Source organism: Myotis davidii, unplaced genomic scaffold (genome assembly GCF_000327345.1).
Source record: "Myotis davidii unplaced genomic scaffold, ASM32734v1 scaffold46, whole genome shotgun sequence".
NCBI lineage: Eukaryota > Metazoa > Chordata > Mammalia > Chiroptera > Vespertilionidae > Myotis > Myotis davidii.
Window position 1 is genome coordinate 7,250,044 of NW_006383006.1, and position 10,113 is coordinate 7,260,156.

General features: G+C 37.4%; 1 protein-coding gene and 1 pseudogene across 3 annotated transcripts in view; one reads left to right on the plus strand and one right to left on the minus strand.

The window, feature by feature from the left end:
- RASGRP1 (RAS guanyl releasing protein 1) overlaps window positions 1-10,113 on the plus strand; it is a 76,023-nt gene that overhangs the window by 14,004 nt on the left and 51,906 nt on the right. The gene's annotated exons all lie outside the window — the stretch shown is intronic.
- On the minus strand, window positions 9,658-10,100 carry LOC107181547 (annotated as a pseudogene).

Below are 10,113 nucleotides of genomic sequence, written 5' to 3' on the forward strand. Positions count from 1 at the left end.
TTTCAGCCGCCCCCCCCCAGGTTCACCCCTGGTCGTGCTGGCACAGCACACTCCCAGGGAACCACGCTCCCAGGGCAGGTTCCTGCCTCAAGCCCCACCCTTGCCAGAAACAGCTTGGGCAAGGGTGCAGCCGTTGCCAAGACTACCCTGTAGGACTGACTTCCTTCCGGCTGGTTGCAGCTGTTCTTCTGGATGTGATGAGCACCACCCATGGTTTTTATATAAGTAGACGGGAAGGAAAGTGAATGTGGTATAGATGGATCAAAATCGGCCATGTAATGATCATTTTTGAAGCTGAGTGAGTCCATGGAGGTTTCTTACATGGTTTTGCCTACTGTGGTATTTGCTTATAATTTTCTTTTTTAAATTATTTTGTTTACTTTTCAATGACAGTTGACATACAATATTATATTAGTTTTACGTGTACAGCATAGTGTTTAAACATTTATATAACTAATTTATGAAATGATCACTTCGGTAACTGTAGTATCCAAATTACATCATACATAGTTATTACAATATTAATTTTTAAATATTTTCTCTGACTTTATTTCTATAAAATTTGTTTTAATCCTCAAGCAAGATATGTTTTAATTGATTTTTTTAGAGAGAGAGGAGGAGAGGGAGAGAGAGAGAGAGAGAGATATTGATGTGAGAGTAAAACATTGATCAGTTGCCTCTCCATACACATATTCACACCAACCAGGGATTGAACCCAAAACCTTTTGGTGTATGGGACAATGCTTCAATCAGCTGAGTCACCCGGGCTGGGCACAATATTATTGACTATATTCCCTATGTTTTAATTTATATCCCCAAGACTAATTTTATGACTACCAATTTGTACCTCTTAATCCCTTTGCCCTTTTTACCCAGCCTTCCAACCACCCTCCCCACCCCCCACCAATCTGATAAACCTCAATTTGTTTTCTGTATCTGAATTTGTTTCTGTTTTGTTTGCTAGCTTTTGTCTTTTAGTTTCCACATATAAGTGAAATCATACAATATTTGTCTTTCTCTGTCTTACTTATTTTACTTAGTATAATACCCTTTAGGTCCATCCATGTTGTCACAAATGGCAAGATTTCATTATTTTTTATGGCTGAGTAGTACTTCATTACATATATGTACCACAATTTCTTTATCCATTGGTCTATCAATGGATACTTAAGTTACTTCCATGTCTTGGCTATTGTAAATAATACTGCAAAGAAAACATATGGGTGCATATATCTCTTCAAATTAGTGTTTTGGATTTCTTTAGATAAATAGCCAGAAATGGAATTACTGGGTCATACGGTAGTACTATTTTTAACTTTTTGAGGAAACTCCATACTGTTTTCCATAGTGGCTGCACCAATTTATAATGCTACCAACAATACATGAGGGTTCCCTTTCTCCACATTCTCTCCAACACTTGTTGTTTGCTGATTTATTGATGATAACCATTCTAACAGATGTGAGGTGATTTCTCATTGTCATTTTAATTTGCATTTCCCTAATGACTGGTGACTTTGAGCATTTTTTCTTATGTCCTGGTCACTTGTATGTTCACTTTGGAGAAGTGTCTATGGCAATTTCTCACTGTGGTTTTAATTTGCATTTCCCTGATGATTAGTGATCTTGAACATCTTTTCCTACTTCTATTGGCCCTCTGTATGTCCTCTTGGGAGGACATAGAGGTCTATTCAGGTCTCTGCCCATTTTTTAATCAGATTGTTTGTGGAATTTTTTATTTTTTTGACGTTAAGTTGTTTGAGTTTCTTATGTTTTGGATATTACCCATTATCAAATGTATCTTTGGTGAATATCTTCTCCCACTCAGTAGGTTGTCTTTTTATTTGTTGCTGGTTTCCTTCACTCTGCAAAAACTTTATTTTATGTTTGTTAATTTTGTTGGTTTGTTTTCCTTCCTGAAGACACATATCCCCCCAAAATGGTTAAGACCAATTTCAGAGTTTACTGGCTATGTTTTCTTCTAGGAGTTTTATGGTTTCAGGTCTTATATTCAAGTCATTAACCCATTTTTACTTTATTCTTGTATATGGTATAATAAAGTGGTCTGGTTTAATTTTTTTACATCTATCGGTCCAGTTTTCCCAACACCATTTTGTGATGAGAATGTCTTTCTCCTATTGTATATTCTTGCTTCATTTGTCATAGATTAGTTGACCATACAGATGTGGGTTTACTTCTGGGCTCTCTATTCTATTGAATAATAGTGGTTAACCCCTTCCCCGGCAGAAACGTGTATACTCGTTTTCACAAAATGTTCTTTTTCAGTCGTCGACGAGTATACTAAGAAAATATGGTAAAAAAATATGGTTTATAGGAAGACGAGTTACAAACTGTTTTCATAACCAGCATCAAAAATACTATATAGAACCAAAATAAAAAAATTAGTCTGAAAAAGAAACGTTTTTAACAAAAAAATTGTTGGGGAAGGGGTTAAAGTGGGCATCCGTTTTGTTCCTGATCTTAAAGAACAAGCTCTTGGTTTCATTTGCAAATGACTCCATTCAGTAGATTGTTTTTTCATCTCCATGTTTTCCTTTACTGTGAGAAAGATTTTTAGTTAATGTATTCCTCATTAGTTTATTTTTGCTTTTGTTGCCTTTGCCCAAGGACATATCTAAAAATAATATTGCAAAGGCTGATTTCAAAGAGTTTACTACCAATGTTTTCTTATAGGAGTTTTGTGATTTCAGGTCTGAAATTTAAGTGTTTGATCCATTTTGAGTTTAGTTTGTATATGGTATAAGGAAATGTCTAGTTTTTCTCTCTCTCTCTCTCTCTCTCTCTCTCTCTCTCTCTCTCTCTCTCTTTGTATGTACCTATTCAATATTCCCAACACCGGGAAGAGACAGTTTTCCCCTTATGGTATATTCTTGCCCCTTTTGTTTTAGATTGACCATAGAAATGTGGGGTGTTTTCTGGTCTCTATTGTGTTTCATTGATCTATTTTTGTGCTACTACCATACAAATTTGATTATTGTAGCTCTGTACTATACTTTTAAGTTAGGGAGAATTACACCTTTAACTTTTTTCTTTTTCAAGATTTCTTTGGCTCTTTGGAGTCTATTGTGATTCCATATACATTTTAGGATCACTTGTTCTAGTTCTGTTGAAATTGAAAATGCCATTGATATTTTGATAGAGATCACATTGCGTAGGGTAGTATGAACATTATTAATTCTTCTTACCCATTAGCATGATATATCCTTCCACTTATTTGTGTCTTCTTCAATTTCTTTTCTCAATACTTTATACTCTTTAGAATACAGGTCTTGTACTTACTTAGTTAAATGTATTTTTAGGTATCTTATTCTTGTTAATACAGTTAAAAATGAGGTTGTTTTCTTCATTTCTCTTTCTGATAGTTTATTTGTATACAGAAATTTATCAGATTTCTGAGTATTTTATATCCTGCCACTTTACTGAATTCATTTATTAATTCTAATAGTTTTTGGTAGAATCCTTCAGATTTCCTGTATAGTATCATGTCATCTGCAAAAGTGACAATTATACTTCCTCCTTTCCAATTTAGATACCTTTTATTTCTTTTTCTTGTTTATTCCACTACTATGTTAAATAAGAGTGGTGAGAGTGGCATCCTTGTCTTGCTTCTGATCATAGAAAAGCAGTTTTCAGCTTTTCACTGTTGAATATGTTAGCTGTGAATTTGTCACATAAGGTCTTTATTATATTGAGGTATGTCCTTCTATACTCACTTTGTAGAGAGTTGTTTTTTTATCAGAAATGGAGATTGAATTTTAATACTTTTTCTGCACCTAATTATAGAACCATGTGATTTTTATTCTTCATTTTGTTTGTGTGGTGTATCACCTTGATTTATTTGTGGATATTGAGCCACCTTTGCACCTCTAGGTCAGGTATATGATGTGCTTAATCTGTTGTTGAAGTCAGTGTGCTAAGATTTTGTAAAGGATTTTTGCATCTATGTTCCATCAGGGATATTAGTCTGTAATTTTCTTTCTGTTGCAGTGTCTTTGTCTAGTTCTAATATCAGAGTAATGCTAGTATTGTAGAATGAGTTTGGAAGCTTTCACTACTCTTCAATTATGTTTGAATAGTTTGAGAAGGATAGATATTAATTCTTCTTCGAATGTTTGGTAGACAAACCAGATGGTTTGTAAAGCCATCTGGTCCTGGACTTTTGTTTGTTGGAAGTTTTTGATTACTGATACAATTTCATATCTAGTAATCAGTCTGTTCAGATTTTCTTTCTATTTTTTTTCCTGATTCAGTCTTGGAAGATAATATCTCTCAGAATTTATCCATTTTTTTTTCTCTAGGTTGTCCAATTTGTTGGCATTGTATTTTCTTATAATCCTTTGTGTTTCTGTGATGCCAGTTGTCACTCCTCTTCTTTCATTTCTGATTTTATTTATTTGGGCCCTCTTTTTGTTCTTGATAAGTCTGACCAAGAATTTATTGATTTTGTTTATCTTTTCAAAGAACTAGCTCTAGTCTTATTGGTACATATTTTCTATTGGTTTTGTTTAGTCACTATTTAATTTATTTCTACTCTGATTTTTATTATTTCCTTTGGGCTTTATTTGCTTTTCTTTTTCTGGTTCCTTTAAATATAAGTTTAGATTATTTATTTTATATTTTTCTTATTTGTTCAGGTAGGCCTACATTGCTATGAATTTCCCTATTAGAACTGCTTTTACTGTGTCCCTAAAATTTTAGAATGTTGCTTTTTTATTTTCATTTGTTTCAAGATATTTTTTCTCCTTGATTTCTTCATTAACCCATTGATTATTTAGTAGCTTGTTGTTTACCCTTTATTTATATTTTTTCCAGTTTTTTCTTGTAATGATTCTAGTTATATACCATTGTTATTAGAGAAAATGCTCCATAGGATTTCAATCTTCTTAAATTTACTGAGGCTTGATTTTTTGCCAAACTTGGACTATCTATACTGCTGATTTGGGGGGAATATTATATAGTTATCTATTAACTCTACTTGGTATAAGGTGTCATTTAAGGCCACTCTTTTCTTGTTTATTTTCTGCCCAGATGTTCTATCCAATGATAAAGTAGGGTGTTAAAGTCCTCTACTATTATTGTATTACTATCTATCTCTTCCTTTATGTTTGTAAATATTTGCTTTATGTGTTTTGGTGCTCCGACATTGGGTGTGAAGATGTTTACAAGTGTTATATCCTCTTGTTAGATTGATCTTTTCATCATTATATTAGAGGCCCGGTGCTACTGGGACGGGGGGGAGAGGGGGGAGGCCCTCTGCCCAGCCTGTGCCCTCTCGCAGTCCAGGACCTCTCGCTCCTTACCACCCACCTGCTCGCTGCTCCTTACCCTCCTTACCGCTCAGCTGGCTGCTCCTTAGTGCTGCTGCAAAGGCGGGATAGGCTCCTGCCACAGCCACTGCACTCACCAGCCATGAGCCTGGCTTCTGGTTTGAGCAGTGCTCCCCTTGTGGGAGCATACTGACCACCAGGGGGCAGCTCCTGCTTTGAGCGTCTGCCTCCTTGTGGTCAGTGAGCATCATAGCGACCAGTTGTCCTGGTCATTCTGGTCATTCCTCCCTAATGGTCGCTTAGGCTTTTATTATATAGATAAGTCCCTTCTTTGTCTCTTATTACAGTTTTTGTTTTAAATTTTACTTTGTCAGATATAAGTATTGCTACGCTTTCTTTTCGTTTCCTGTGCATGAAATATATTTTTTCATTACTTCACTTTCAGTGTATGTGTGTGTCTTTTAATCTGACGTCAGTTGCTTGTAGGTAGCATATACATGGGTCTTGTTTATTAATATACTAGAGGCCCAGTGCACAAAAATTTGTGCACTCGGGGGAGGGTGAACCCTCAGCCCGGCCTGTGCCCTCTCACAGTCTGGGACCCCTCGGGGGATGACTACCTGCTGGCTTAGGCCTGCTCCCTGGGGGATTGGGCCTAAGATGGTAATCTGGGAGCCCTCGTGGGATGTCCACTTGCCAGCAGGGAGCAGGCCTAAGCTGCAGTCAGACATCCTTAACACTGCTGAGGAGGTGGGAGAGGCTCCCACCACCACCGCTGTACTGGCAGCCATCAGCCTGGCTTGTGGCTGAGCAGAGCTCCCCCTGTGGGAGCGCACTGACCACAAGGGGGCAGCTCCTGCGCTGAGCGTCTGCCCCCTGGTGGTCAGTGTGTGTCATAGTGACCAGTCATTTCCAGTCATTCTGCTGTTAGGGTCAGTTTGCATATTACCCCTTTATTATATAGGATAGAGGCTTGGTGCATGGGTGGGGGCCAGCTGGTTTGCCCTGAAGGGTGTCCTGGATCAGGGTGGGGGTCCCGCGGGGGTGCCTGGCCAGCCTGGGTGACGGGCTGAGGGCTGTTTCCAGGCTGGCCAATCCCCCCGGCGATGGAAGCTCCCAGCCGCTCCTTTTTTCTTTTTTTTTTATTCTGAGATTTATTTACCTTCTATAATTGAAACTTTATTGCCTTGAGTGGAGCTCATAGCTGGCCACAGCAGGCGGGAAGCTTGGCTTCCTCCATCACTGGAGCAACCAAGCCTCCTGCTTGCTCCAGCTCTGTGGCTGCCAGCCGCCATCTTGGTTTGGTTAATTTGCATTTAATTGCTCTGATTGGCTGGAGGGCGTGGCTTAAGGCATAGCAAAGGTATGGTCAGTTTGCATGTTTGTCTTTTATTAGATTAGATATCCAATCATGCTATGTCTCTTGATAGAAACATTTAGTCCTTTTATGTTTAAAGTAATTGTGGATAGGTATGTACTAATTGCCATTTTATTAATTATTTCCTGTTTGCTTTTGGTTGTTCTTTGTTTCTTTCTTCTCTTTCTCTCTTGTACATTGATGACTTTAGTGATTCATTTGCATTTATTTTTCTTATGTTGTGTATCTACTATAGTTTTTTGATTTGTAGTTACCATAAGATTCATATATGACAAGTTATGTTTATAATAGTCTGTTTTAAGTTCATTGTCATTTAAGTTCAAATGCATTCTAAAAACACATTTTTGCCCACCCCCTTAAACATATTTTTGACAACATATTTTACAGCATGTGTGTATCCCTTAATTTATTACTGTAGTTACACATATTCTTACTAAAACTTTCTTCTTTGCTATTTTTCCATCTGCAAACAGGATAATTTGAAAAATGTTAAAGGTTGTTTTAGTTTGGGTGAAAATTAAATAAGATTGTTTTAGCTTGGGTTTTCCCACATACAGATCCTGAGACAAGGATTTAAATACAAATAGTTTACTTTGGGAGATGATATTAGGAAAAACTGGTAGAGGGACAGGGAAGGCAGCTTATAAAGAGTGCATTGTCAAGTGAATTATTACTGAGGATCAGGATAGAGGAGTTCCGGCCCAAGGCAAAGAAGATGGGCATTTATATACCAAGTTCCATCAGTCATTGGTTACGGGCTGCTTTTAAGAGATGTTAATTCTCTAGCATATCTGGCCTGCCTTGCACACAGGTTGTAGTGGCCTCCAGAGAAAGTCCTCCGGAATATGGAAGTTGAGTGGGTATGCACTCTAGTGGTAAGGCCTGAGAATGTATAGGTTGGGTACTGGCAGGCGCTGCTACAAAGTAAAAAATCAAATGCTCAATAAATGCTAGGCAAATATCGTCTACATAAAAATTTATATAAGCAGATTTATTGCTGGTTAATAATCATACTCAAAGTGTATGCATACAGATAGGAACATAGATGGATGTCATCCTGCAGGTGTAAGCATTTACTAGTATGAGTGGTTCTGGATATTTTCATCAGACTGAAACACAGTCTGTTTTTGGTAGACACACTGATGGAATTAGCAAATACACAGGTGAAAATCAAAAGTCAGGAGATAATAAGGCAAAACAAAGAACTTTGATAAACAACATATCAGTAAGAATAAGTGTCTTGCACTTAAGTTTTAAAATATTGATTCATATATGTTTTGCATGGAGAAAAAAAACTGTATAAATTATCAATCTTGTGAAAAATACCAAAGGATTTTAGTAGATTGTAAATTCGGTATAAGCCAGTAGCACCATGTGTCTTCTCAAAAAGTTAAAATAATCTGAGATTGCATTAATAGAAATAGACTTTCCAGATTTAGGGATTAGTACCCCAACTGTATTCTGAGGTCCAGTCTTAATGCTGGCACATAGTAATTCTTGGCCCTTAGCAAAGAGTTAATGTTTCTGAAATGCTTGTTCTAAAAACATGAAAATTAATACACATTTTTTGTATTGTTGTGAAAGGTGTTATTAAATTCAGGTTTAATCTCTGTTTTCCATGCTAGGAATGGAAAGCTAGAGTGAGTACAAAGGAGGGGAATAGTGAAGAAATGATACAGAAATAAAATTATGAGGATATAAGATGGCAATACCTGAATAGAAGACAATTGGGTAGCTTTTTCTTTTTTTCTTGGTCTTAGCCTGTGTTAAAGTGTTAAGTCTTGACAGTGTTAAGCATAAAAGATTTAGTATGAGTTATTTTCCTCCAAAAGGACAGATATAAAATATAAGTGGATTCAAATTTCAGCAAGAAGCTGCAACTTCCCATTTATAAAGATATTCAGGGTCAAAACAAGAACTTCCAGTCTGGTCATAATGGAATATTGGGTATTGTAATTATGTTCCTGGTATAAACAGCTATAAAAATGGACAACATATGTGAAACAACTATTTTCAACTATTGGATTGGTTTGTGGATAAAATGAAAAGACATCTTGGCTTTTGCCTGGGGGCACTGTACAAATTTCGGTACAGGGCACTAGGTCCTGGAGAGCAGCATCTTGCTTGGCAGAGGAAACAGAGTTTGTGTTCAGGGCTTCTGGGATTGCTGGAATTTGTGGAGTACGATACGGGAGAGAAGGGATCTCCTGTAGTCTTTCGCCAAATACTAAACTGTGTATGAATATGCTAAGACTCCATGACACCAATTAGTCACTGGGGGTCTGTGAGTCAGAGGAGGTCTCATAAGTATCATGTCACAGTTCCAACCAGTAGAATGGAGAGATATAACACCTTGGACATTCAGTTAGGATCTGAAAAAGACTGCAACATAGGAGTCGGTTTACTGTAGACCTAGAGTAAGAGCTACCCTTGACCCACACTAGCAAGGCCTAAATCCAGACCTTGATAGTGTCAGTGTGAGGCTCAAGTAAATTAAATGTCTCAACATTGTATCCACCATGCCCAGCATATAATGTAAAATTACAATACACAAAGAAGCAGGAAAATGTGACCCATAAGAAGAAAAAAAAATTCATAGGCATGAACTCACTAGTTGACACAAATGTTGGAGTTAGTCCATAAGGAATTTAAAACAGCTTTTGTAAATATGTTGAAAGACTTAAAGTAGGGTGAACAGATGGGTAGCTTCAACAGAGAAATAGAAACAATTAAGAAATGGAAATTCTAGAAGTGAAAAATAAAATACACCAAATGGAAAAATTCACTGGATGGGCTTAATACTCCATTGGGCACTGGAAAAACACACGATCATTGAATTTGAAGACAACTCAATAATTCAAAAAGACTGAAAACAAAAACACTAGAGTTTCAGGTGATACAACTGGAGCTTATATGGAAATGAAAGGACCTGAAATAGCCAAAACAATCTTTTCATGTTTTTTAACACTACAGAGGTCTTTTCCCCCACACTTATCATGCCATGACTTCATAGGGAGTGGGTTCCCGCAGCTCAGGCTCCCTTCCATTGGCTCTCACAAAGTGTGCTTCTCTGGGTGGAGCAGGCCGACTCCTCAGTTGAACCCAGGTACCTTTCTCGTTGGCTTCCTTCTTTTACTGATCATTTTCCTTCACAGGTTTCAGGAAGCTATCTCGGCTCTTAGAGTGCCTAATATGCTCAATATGTGCATTAATTCTCTTGGCAAGACTCTTGCCCTTAACTTGTTTTTTTACAACAATGCCCACCACATGCTGGGTGACATTGTTCACTCTTCCAGTTTTGCCAGGGGAACATTCATGAGTGCTCCTTTTCGAACAGCACTCATTCCTTTGAGGTCCACAGTATCACCTCTCTTGTAGATGCACATGGATGTGGGCAAAGGAATAAGTCCATGTTTTCTGAACGGCCTAGAGAACATATGCGGGTGCCTC